The sequence below is a fragment of the Orcinus orca genome, chromosome 4 (assembly GCF_937001465.1).
Source record: "Orcinus orca chromosome 4, mOrcOrc1.1, whole genome shotgun sequence".
NCBI lineage: Eukaryota > Metazoa > Chordata > Mammalia > Artiodactyla > Delphinidae > Orcinus > Orcinus orca.
The window spans coordinates 141,942,398-141,954,986 of NC_064562.1; the positions used below are offsets into that span (position 1 = coordinate 141,942,398).

General features: G+C 35.5%; 1 protein-coding gene across 1 annotated transcript in view; it reads left to right on the forward strand.

The window, feature by feature from the left end:
* The window catches only part of C4H4orf33 (chromosome 4 C4orf33 homolog), a 144,254-nt gene that overhangs the window by 90,887 nt on the left and 40,778 nt on the right, over window positions 1–12,589 (forward strand). The window lies entirely within an intron of this gene.

Here is a 12,589-nt window from a genome sequence, read left to right on the forward strand (position 1 = left end):
AAGTGGAATCTGATCCTGAGAAATTTGCCTGTCCTCTTGTTTGCCTCTCTGAAAACAGTTTAGATTACTTATAAGTTAAATCCTTGTTTAGTTAAAACTTGTTCTAAATAACACTCTGTAGTTCTAATCTTGTGGCAACATCACATTCAGTTCTGGGGATTGCAAAAGTGAATATCCTTAACAAAACAAACGATGACAATAGCAAATAAACAAAAACTCGAGAATTTAATGAATAGCAACTTCACTTGGAAACTTATATGAAGTACTCAAGTCCTGAAAGAATGAATGAAAAAACAAATTCCATTATTTCTGAGCTCTTATTATGGTAAGCCAGTTCTGTTATAAATCTCAAAATTCCCAACACTTCATATTTCAGTTTGAAAACATATTATAGTTTAAATATATAGTGCAGTGAAATTCAAGTGTGAAACCTCCCCCTCCAGACCACCAGACTTCCTAGCTGGAGTGAAAATAGCATATTCTCAGTTCCTGATTCATCAAAGTCCGGTTTTCAGGTGTTTTGATGATTAAATCTGGTGAGAGGCCATCAATTTTATACAAAGGTTTCTCTGTAGGGCTGCCTTGTCATACACTTCTGTAAATGGGAGTTTGGGAACTTTAAGTGAAAGACTGTGAAGTTTTCTTTGTGAGGGTTATTAACTGAGGGACTCTGGACTAATGTAGCAACCAGGTCTGTTCTTTCAGCCATAAGCCATGCTGTCAGAGAAACTTAATTACACTTTATAAGTGGGATGCAAATGAGTTGTGACACTACATCATTTCACATGAAAGGTTCATTACTTACATTAACTTGCACAATGCTTGCTCCTAAACCTAGACTCATTACAATATTCCTGGGAATTATTTTTTTTAAACATAGCTAAATACAAGTAGGGTTTTAACTTTTAATAGCCTGTTTCTTTCTTAATATTTAAGGCTACAAATGTTCACTTTATTAAATGATTATGAATTGAGCTACTAGATACATGAATGTATTAAGGCTGGCAGGAAAAAAATGTTCAGTCTGCTCAACTGCACATTCTCAGGACCAGATTATTCTTTAAAGTAACTTTATATCAGTAACTTCTTTAGCATTGATATCCATGGCTTGAAACAGGAAATTTAACAAGCTTTAAAATCAGAAGTCTGAGGAATTTTATCCTTAGAGCTTAACAGATTTTTTTCTGAGGATCAGTTGGGTGATTTGGGGCGAGGAAATATATAAATGTAAACGTAAAAACAAGTTTCATAATGATAATTGAAAGCTTAAGTGATAGGGATAAATCAGTCATGACTTATGTGACAAGGTGTTAGGACAAGTACAAACAATACATTTGATCCTGTTCTGAAGAAATAGTCAAATGGTCCTGAATTCTAAGGGGAGAGAGAGTTCATTTTAGATTCATCCCTCTATTCTCTGATGTGGTAATAGAGTTTTAGGGAAAATTAGTTGTTTCTTCTTAACATAATCAGTCACATAATCAATGAAGAGTGCTTGACAGTTGTTCTCAAGGATAGGTAGTAGTAGGAAAAACAACAATAGCAAACTTTTGTCACCTGTTATGCTCTTGGCAAAGTCCTAAGCACTTTACTTGTATTAGCTCATGTAATACACACAAAAACCCTATGAGGCAGGTACTGTGTCCCCATTTTAGAAATGACAAAACTGAGAAAGTTAAGCAAGTTGCCCAGAGTCGCACAAGTATGAGAGCCAGGATTCAAACCTACTCAGTCTATTTTTAAAGCCCATGCTTTTTAACCACTATGGCATACTATCCAAGTTGTACAAGGGATTTTTATATTTATTAAATATAATAGAAAAAAATGTAAATAAAGGAATGATGAGATCCAAGGAAATCATAGTGGAGAACAGATCTTTATTCTGTTAATTGAGGAACATGATTTTTTTAAAAAATTGAAGTACAGTTGATTTACAGTGTTGTGGAGGAACATGATATTTTAGTGCTATCACACTGTCTGTTTATTCAAGTAAGTTCCTAGGGGTTAGAGTCAAAGATTCATTATAATTTAATATACCAACCACTAGATGCTGTTTCATTTTAAGGCACATGTCTGTCTTTTTCCCAATGAGTAGTTCATGGTATTTATTACAAATAGACTTTGATATCAAACTGGAACAGATTTGGAAAAGCAAAATATATTCTTCATTTGTAAAATTATAGAATAAGTTAAAATCATGTAATACATTGAGCTGTTTCACTATAATTTAATATACTGAAATTGTAGTTTATTAACTAGTACTTTGGTGTTTGAAAGAATTATACAATTTTTAAATCCAGATTTACCTCCTCATATCATAACATGACAATTCCATCTTTTAAGTGTTAGGAAATCTGCTCCTAAATTGAGGATAATATGTATGCAATGAAATTTATATTCCCTGTTGTGCTAGTTATCAGTTTATTGCCTCTCAGCTTCAAATCCATCCTGCATTGCCTGCTCTGCAATGAAGAAGCTGGATCCTATAATCATTTCTTACTTTCAACAGGCACAGTGTTAAGCTAAGACAATAGAGGGCAGTGGAGAGACATTGTAGGAGGAAAGAGTTTCTCTTCATGTTTCTAGTATTTTCTCTTTGTCTTTTATTTGCTTCTTCTGCATGGCTTCCAGCAATGCATGAAAGGAAGAAGCATCCAGGTGCACCCCACCTGGATGCTATACTCCTAAAGCATCCAATTTCTTGGGGAGCATGCATTCCTGGCCCTCATCAGGTGACCATCTCATTGCCAATTCGAGCACTATGCCCCCTGACCGAAATGTTCATGAAAATGCATCTGAAGTTGGAGAAGAATATTAGCATTTTAGAGGTAGAAGAAACCTGAGGAGTCATCTAGTCTAAACCTCCCTTTTTGTGGGAATCCAGAGAGGTTTATTCCATGTGTTGTCACACCTTTTATGTAGCGTGTAGCACTTTTAAATCTTCCCTTTCAGGGTTTATATTTAAGTAATGATACTATTTATAATTACTTAAAACATTCAATTTGAATTGCAAAGGAGCTTTTAGTTATCTTGAATTTTAATGGGTATTTATTGACTTTCTACAAATTCTCCAAGTGTTTCATGGACTATAAGAATAAAAAAGAGACACTTATTTTCTAAGCTAAAACAAAATATAAAACCGCAATGAAGCAATAAACCAAGATAGAATATGATAAAAGCAGAAGAGTTATGAAGAAAGAGACTGGAGATCATATTTGGGGAATAAAGAGTGCTTTCATGAAGATAACAGACATATTAAGAGACCTTGAAGAATGGGTAGGGATTGAGAGTTAGATTTGAGGAGTAGGGAATAAGAGTATATGGATGATTTAAAGCATAAACAAAGGTTCAGAGGCAGAAAAATGTTTCACATGAGGATGTAAAATGCCCTCCAGCTTGTGGGCATAGGCTAGTTATGGGAGAATAGTGGGAAAAGTTGGCAAAATCACTGATTTTTGAATTCTTGTAGATCATGACACATGGTATTTCAATAAAAATCAAGAAAATGTAAGATGAAATGAGTTGAATAAATGAGTTAATTATATTCATATAAATTCAAATACATTAATAAATTACATGAATTAAATAATAGACCTTTGAAAGAAACCAAATTCTTCATCTTTGGCCTCTGAAAAGAACTTTAAAAAGAGCTAAACCATTTTGGATATGACATTAATATAAAGATTTCTCACTGAATCATATATGAAAAATTTGGTTTCATTTTTAGTAATCCTAAAATTATCTTCTTCATCGTTGAATTGAATGTTAAACATTATATCCAGTAAAAACAATTTAAATGGCTTGGTTTTTTTGGTTGATTAGATAACCTAAACAGCTTTCAGTTATTAAAAACCTCAAAATACTACACAGAACATAACTGTTCATTTAAATGCCCACAGATGAATTTGAAAAATCCCAACAGAGATAAATGATGAGGAAACAAAGCCCCAGCTGATGTGGCAGCTGCCTTGGGGGGTGGGAATGGGGGTGAGGGTTGGTTCCATCTCTCAGTTATCAAGAATTGGAATTGAATGGCCCTGTAGGAACAGAAAACGGCACTGTGTATACATGAATCAGGGAGTTGAGAATGAAATAGAGAGAAGGTAGTTCTGGTTCCGACGTGCGGATCTCCGTTCCTGGTGTTAAGTTGTCACGGTTGGTGGGCAGTAACTGAGCCAAGATGCTGCGGGAGTCTGCTGGCTCTTTGTTAGACTGCCCTGAGGACCATAAGTACTGCTTCACGCAGGCAGTTTGAAAATAAAGTTCCAGAGAAACAAAAGCTCTTTCAGAAGGATAATGGAATCCCAGTGCATCTAAAGTGTGGGATAGCTGATACCCTCGTGTATAGAGCCATCATGATTCTTACATTTGGTGGAACAGCGTATTCCGTATATCAGCTGGCTGTGGCTTCATTTCCCAAGAAGCTGGATTGATTTCACTTTATCCTCCCAGCAATCAGTTGGTTCAACTCCATTCAGCTCTCTGTGGGCCAGTATCTGATAACTGACTGAGTTCTTCTTTGGGGATCAATATTTATTGACATGTACTAACTGCCACCAGTAAAGCAGTCTTTACCATTGGAAAAAAAAACAGAAAATGAAATGGAAAATAAAATGAAAAACTATGGAACAGTTGCAACACTAGTGAATAAGTCAAGGGTGAACTGGAAAAATATCTACTCACTGGCACAGAGAGTCAGCTAAGCAACTTACCTGTTTCAGTCTGAGCTGGGAGTTGGGGTAGCAGAATTCTCTTCTGAGAGTTTATGAATGTGGGCCCACCTTCACATTCATTATGAGAATGCATAAACAAATTTTGTCACATTCATTAAAATAGAACAATTAAAATTATGAGTTATAGCCAAATAATCAGTGTAGATAATCTCGAAAGTATAATATATGTATAGTGTAAGTACAGTATGCTACGATTTTATAAAGAATAGACACATGCAAGATGACACATTGTATACAAATACAGAGTTTATAGGTAAAATTATAAGAACATGGTTGGAAATAATGGCTTTCAGATAATGGCTATTTTGAGAGAGAAAAGGAGATGAATGGAATTTTTTCTTAAATTGAGTGTGTTAAATGCTTAAAGCAGAGAATTTAGGTGATACAAACAAACTTTATTAACACTTGATGAAGCAGACCGTCTATATTCAGAAAACTGCAAAATGGGGTGGAAGGCAGGAAGCTGTTATGGGATAAAGAATAAAGGACAAGGAAGAGAAAAATAGAAAATATCTAATTGGCTGGAGCCACGTAGTCAACCTTGTTTGGCGTGAGAAGGGAAAAGGAAATAACTATAGAGCCCAGAGTTGGCTTCGTGTTTGGGGATTGGCTGACTGGCTATACTGCATTTCTGGTCAAGTGGAACATTTACAGGGACAAGAAAGTTCACCTAAGTTTCAATTTGCTCACTTGGTACCCAAGGCAGGAGCAGCTCCATCTTGGGCCTAGAAAGTTATTATAATAGGTGGTAGATGTTTATAATATCCTTACTTTTTAATATAGCTGAAATATTTCATAATATTAATTAAAACAACTAATGACAACATCTTTTTTAATTTTTTTAATTTTTTAAATACTTTTTTAAAATTGAAGTACTGTTGATTTACAATGTTGTGCTAATTTCTGCTGTACAGCAAAGTGACTCAGTTATACACATATATACATTCTGTTTTTATATTCTTTGCCATTATGGTTTATCCCAGGAGATTGGATACAGTTCCCTGTGCTATAGAGTAGGACTTTGTTTTTTATCCATTCTAAATGTAATGGTTTGCATATATTAACCCCACACTCCCAGCATCTTAATTAATATAATTTTAATACCAAATAAAAAATTATCACACTGGCCTCACGCAACAAATTTTCCTAATATCCTTTATGGATGTGATTTTTAAAACTATGTAAATCACAAGATTAATAGTAAATGTAAATAGAAGAAATTATAAAAGTATAGATAAAATGTTTGAATATTCAAAACAGATAATATCTTAGACTAATATCCCATGGAAATGATGATGTTTTGAAAATAAAACCACTTTTGGAGTTAGAAGGCCTTTTAGAGTTAATGTCTCTTCTTTTTTTCACTTTATTTTTTGCCAGATGATAAAGCCCTAGACGCACAAAGATTAAGTAGTTTACTGAAACCACTCATTAAAGTAGTCAGAATCCAATTCTTTCGTTCCCTAATCTAAGTAGGCCTCAATACTTTAGACTTCCTTCTTGCTAGATTATATGTTTTAAAATAAAAAGAAACCTGAAACTATACTGATCGTTATCTCTAATAACACATTCTTCCTTTATATTTTTCCCCCATTTCATGCATACACAGTTCTAAGTTTTAGTATGTAACAAAATCACAAAGGGCAAGCAATAACGGAAGATGCACTAGAGTGGCAGTCTTTATCTTTCAGAACTTTCATTTTGTACATCTACAGAACATAGGTAACAGTGGCTCATTAACCAGGAAATCTGGGCAATTTGTCAAAGAGGTATCAGTGTTGCAAAGCACCCTTTGACTCAGCATTCTAGTACTCCCCACCAGCTCCCTACCTGAAAACCAAATAATAATCTGCCACTCTAAGCGGTGACCTGGAGTACGGGTCTTTCTCTCCATTGGAGAAGAACATTAGGAGGAAAGGTTCTTAAATGTTTTGCTCTTATTTCAGAACCTCAGGAAAACTGCTTGTCTGTTGGTTTTCTGAACAACTACCATAAGACTGACAATCTCACCTCCCTTAAGGGCAAGGAAAACGCACACCAGAATTTCAGGCTTGAAAAATGGCACATAAATAATCATCAAAGTCCCACTATCAGCCTTTAATTTGCTCCCTGCATCCTTAAATGTTTCGGAATCCTATTTTAAAGTAATTTTCTCTTATAGCAAGAGTATCTGGCTCCTCATACAATGATTTTTCCTAAAAGATTTTAGCAAGCAGATTTTTGGGAAAATGTTAGGAATTTTCTAAGCCTTTGGTTACTTTTAGACAAGCCAACTAAAAAAATCTGCCTAACTAAAAGCTGTTTGGACATGCAATGAGGCAAACCTCCATGTGGTATAACACTAACAAAATGAATATCTTCAGAACTGAGAATGTTGTTGATGGTGGGTTTTTTATTGTTGTTTTTTTTTTTATGATCGCTCAAATGTTTATAGCCCTGTATATGCACTAAGATGAAAAATCAGTGCAACTGGAAAAAAAAACAGTGGTTTAAAACAGTTTGGAAGAAAAGAAAGTATCCCAATAAATCACTTGTCATTCTGGATAATAGAATACTGCATCATCTTCTATCAGCTAGGATAAAGGTTAAAACACTGTGCTTGCTCTCTAAGCTGTGTGAACTCACTGGCATGTTCAATAGTGGGTTCCATCATTATTACCTTTTTGGTAATGGAAACACTTTTCTTTCCTGTAATTGTTTATAATTCCTGAAAACACTTAAGGAATGTCATCTGCTTTAATAAGTAATAAATTCTCTGCTGCAAGTGTTGAGAGATAGCAATAATAGGAAGAGAGAAGAAAACTTCTTTTCCCAGCAAGCATAAAATGCTGACAGAATGCTTCACAAATTATTTAAAGCATTTTGCATTAAAAAAAAAAGGAGTTTCAAAAAGAAAGGTTGTCTTCCTCAGAAAAATGATAGGTTTAAAATGCAAGGGTATAGCATTGAAAACTTAATTGGAAAACCTTGAGCTATTCCATCTAGACCATGATCCACAGCAATCTATCACTCAGTCCCACCATTAGTCCTTCTGAAGTTCATCTCCTGACTGATCACCTGTTAATCTCTTTTGCATCACTCCCATCCTCTCTGAAAATTTTTGAGGTCTTATTTAAGTAAAAATTGTGCATGCACATCATTTATGAAGTTGAAATATGCTGCCAGGTTTACTACAAAAATATCAGTCTCCAGCTATGCCTCCCACCAATCCCTCCACCCCAGAGGAAACTCTTTCACGCTTTAGCTGATTATTTAACTCCTTTTATAATATAGTATATTTGGTTAGATATTTGGTGAACACATGATTATAACCAAGTAAAGGCTGTTCAAAGAGCCAAGTTAATTAATAAACTATGTTTATTTTCCTATACAATATATGGGCTTCCTGGAAAAAAGTTATTTATTGTTTTTGTTTTTCTCTGTACCTTTCATTAATTAAACTTCAAATTATCTGCAGTTGTCTAAATCTCCTCTCTATATGGTCAGTTGTACCAGGTATTCTATCAAATTAATCTTTTTGGAGTTCTCTCTCCCAGAGCTTGCTCCAATCTGGGCTATTCTCCCTCCATCTGGGGTACAGCTGACATTCTGGGATTTATTTACCACCATGCTGGGAATCCCTTCATTTTCTCTCCTTGGTTTGATCTGTTTTTTTCTGTCCCAGGCCTTCCTCATTGTTGGTTTGCGCTCTCATTTTGTAGAACACATCCATGAATAGCTTTCACAGAAAGCATATTTGTGACTTTACATGTCTAAAGATGTTTTTATTCTACCCTGAAATATAAATTAAACCTTTCAAAGTTAAATAAAGTTATATATATAAAGTTTTATATATGTATAAAGTTATATATATAGCAAGTTGCATAAATCTTAAATGTATATTTGATGACTATACACACACACACACACACACACACACGCACACACACACACACACACACACACACACACCTGTATACACCATCTAAATGAAGATATAGAACATTTTTATCAATCAAAAGGTTTCTTAGTCCCTGATCTAGTCAATACTCACTCTTTAGGAGTTACCATTATTTTGACTACTATGACTTGAATTAATTTTTCCCTTTTGATTGCTGTAGATTTACAGTAAGTCTTGATATCTGGAAGTATAAGTCCTCCAGCTTAATTCTTCTCCAAGGTTCATGGCTATTCAGGGTCCTCTGCACCTTCATATAAATTTTAAAATCAGCTTGCCAATATTCACCAAAAGAAAACAAAACAAACCTTTATTGGATTGAGAAAGTTCTTTTGTATTGCTAGTTTGCTGAGAGTCTTTATCATGAATAGATGTTGAATTTTATCAATTGCTTTCTCTTAGTCTATTAATATATTTATATTATTTTTTCCTTTAATCTATGGATGTGGTCATTTATACTGATTGTGATTACATTCAAATGTTCAACTAACCTTGCATTGTGGGAATAAACTCTACTTGGTGTTGATATCTTATCCTGTTAATATATTACTGGATTTAATTTGCTAATATTTCATTTAGGGTTATTTAATTTATGAGAAATATTGGCCTGTAACTTTTCATTTCTTGTAGTATCTTTGTCAGGTATGGATATCAGGGTTATACTAACTTGACACTTGACTAGTAGTTTAGTTGGTTATGGAATACTAGGTTGGAAATAATTTCTTTCCATTGTCTTCTAATGTTTAATGTACTCTTGTAGAATTACATAATTACGGTTTACACTATAGTCTATAGGATCTTCATATGTCTCTGATATTTTAAAATTTACTACACTGTGCTGGGAAGTAAGGTGTATTTTTAACCTCCAAACTAAGATCTTCTGGTTGTGGGAAGTTGTCATGAATTATTTTATTAACAGTGTAGTAGGCTGAATAATGCTCTCTCTGGTCCCCCTCAGCCCCCCACCACCCTCACCCCTCCCCCCCGCACCGAGATGTTCATGTTCTAATCTCTGGAACATGTAAATCTTATGGCAAAAAGAATTTTGCAGGTGTGGTCAAGTTAATTATCTTGAGATAGGAAAATTATCCTGGATTATCTGGGTAAGCCTGTTGTAATCATAATGGTCCTTATAAGAGGTATGCAGAAGGAGTCAGAGTTAGAAGGCCATGTGATGACAAAAATGAGGTTAGAGTAATATGCTTTGAGGATGGAGGAAAGGAACTACATGGCAAGGAATATGAGTGGTTTCTACAAGCAGGAAGAGGCAAGGAAAGGAATTCTTCCCTGGAGACTTCAGAAGGAACCAGCCTTACCAACAACTTAATATTAACCCAGTGAGACTGATTTTAGTCTTCTGGTCTCCAGTACAGTACTGAAAGCAAATACATTTATGTAGTTTTAAGCCACCAGGTTTGTGGTAGTTTGTTGTAGCAGCCGTAGGAAACTAATACAAATGGTCATCTCCTCTCTTTTCTCTGTACTCCGTTTGTGGAACTCCTATCTTACTATAACTTTTTGACCTCACTGGCAAATTTCTTATCTTTATTTCATCTTTTTATCTTTTGACCCAAATTTCTAGAATATTCTCTAAATTTCACTTCAGACTTATCTTTTGAACTTTTCATTTCCACTGTCAAAGTTCTAATTTTCTTGGAATCTACCCCTCTTATTGTTCTCAGAATGTCCTTTTTGTTTTTTTTTTTAATGGTATCCTGTTCTTTTTCATGGTTGCAGTATTTTATTTATTTTTTTAATTAATTAATTAATTAATTTGGCTGTGTTGGGTCTTAATTGCAGCATGTGGGATCTTTGTTCGGCCACGCAGGATCTTTCGTTGTGGCCTATAGGCACTTTGTTGTGCAGCGTGGGCTTCTCTAGTTATGACGTATGGGCTCTAGAGTGTGCAGGCTCAGTAGTTGTGGCACTTGGGCTTAGCTGCCCCATAGCATGTGGGATCTTAGTTCCCTGATCAGGATCAAACCCATGTCCCCTGCTTTGGAAAGTGGATTCTTAACCACTGGACCACCAGGGAAGTCCCTATTTTCTACCTAAGAGTATTAATTTCCTTTGAAGTTTTATTTTTCCTACAAAATCAGTCTCCTCTAACTTTTATTTAACTATTTCAATTTTTATATTTCATAGTAGAAACTCTTTTGTTTTTGGTAATATTTGTTGTCTGCTAATACTTAAGAGTTGACAACTAAAAGATTAGATGGAAGCACTGAACATGTGGCAAAAGATTTCCTACAACTTTTTGAAGTATATAGTGCTCCCAGTTCTTAGTGATCCTTTAGAATGAATTTTTACACTAAGCTTTACTTCCAGTAGGAGGTTCTCAATCAGTAGTTGGATCTTCTACATTTCCCTGAAACTAAATGTTTTCAAAATTGACCTCTACACCCTTATTTACCTTCCCTGCACACAAGCCTGCTGCTCTTTTTTTGTTTCTTCTTTTATTCGAATCACTAACTATCTAAAACTAGGCATTATCCTTAACTCTTTTCTCTTATCTCCTACATCCATTAGTTACCAAGTCATATCAAATTTACTTTCTAAATATCTTTCACTGTACTTCACTCATCCTCCACATATTGTCAGTCCTCCTGTCTATTTCAGACTTTCAACATTTATTATTATATAGACTATCACAGTAACCTAACTTGATACCTTCCTCTGCTCTCTATAAGCCTCGGATCTATTGATATAAATTAAGCATTCAACAAACATTTCCTTAGTACCTAAATCTTTGCCAGGTATGGTTTGACCTGAAGGTACCACTGAGAAAAATACGTCGTTACTCTGTGTTAGTGGAAAAATTAGTTGACTGGGAAATAATGCCTTAATGGAAAATTATAAAACAGCGTGCTATTGTTATGACAGGAGAAATATAGGGGACTAGAGAGCCGTATAGGAGGGCAGTCTAACTTACACTTGGGGGCAATTGGAAAGACTTCCTAGAAGGTCATGTATATAGAGACCACAAAATAAGGGAATATGTTCCGTAAATCAGACACAGCCCCTGCCAGGTTCTGAAGTGGTGGGCACATTTGGTGGACTGTAAGAAGTTCAATATGGCTTAAGTGGAGGGTGAAAAGAAATTGGGTTGAAGCTGGAGAAGTAATCAAGGGCCAGATCACTCAGAACCTTCTAAACCAATCTTAGGAGATTGGGAATTTCTTCTAAGAAAAGCAGGAGACAAACAGGAAACTTTGGGATTTACTTTGCATTTTAGACGAATTTATGTTTCTGTGGGGAATGGATTGAAATTGATCAAGACTGAAGAAGGAGACCAGTTGTAATAATCCAGTCAGGAGATGGTAATGGCCTGAAATAGGGTTAGGGAAATGGAGAGTGGGAAAAGTAGTTAGCCTTGCAGGACCTTAGGAAGTAGGTTTGGGAGGATAAAAGAGTGGGAGGAGGACTTCCCTGGCGGTGCAGTGGTTAAGAATCCACCTGCCAATGCAGGGGACACAGGTTCAAGCCCTGTTCCCGGAAGATCCCACATTACCGTGGCGCAACTAAGCCCGTGTGCCACAACTACTGAGCCCGAGTGCCACAACTACTGAAGCTCACGCACCTAGAGCCCGTGCTCCGCAACGAAGAGTAGCCCCCACTCTCCACAAGTAGAGAAAGCCTGTGCGCAGCAATGAAGACCCAACGCAGCCCCAAATAAATAAATAAATAAATTTATTAAAAATAAAAAGAGTGGGAGGAATTAAGAAACATAGAAATGGTAGGTTTGAAGGAATGGTTCATCAATGAGTTAAATTTTGATCATGTTGAGTTTGAAGTGTCTACGGGACATCTAGGTGAAATTACGCAGAAATCCGATCCTGTATTCTCAGGCATAAACACACTCCATAGTTCCCTACAGTGTTCAACATAAGACCAAATCCCTTTGCATGGTACACAGAGT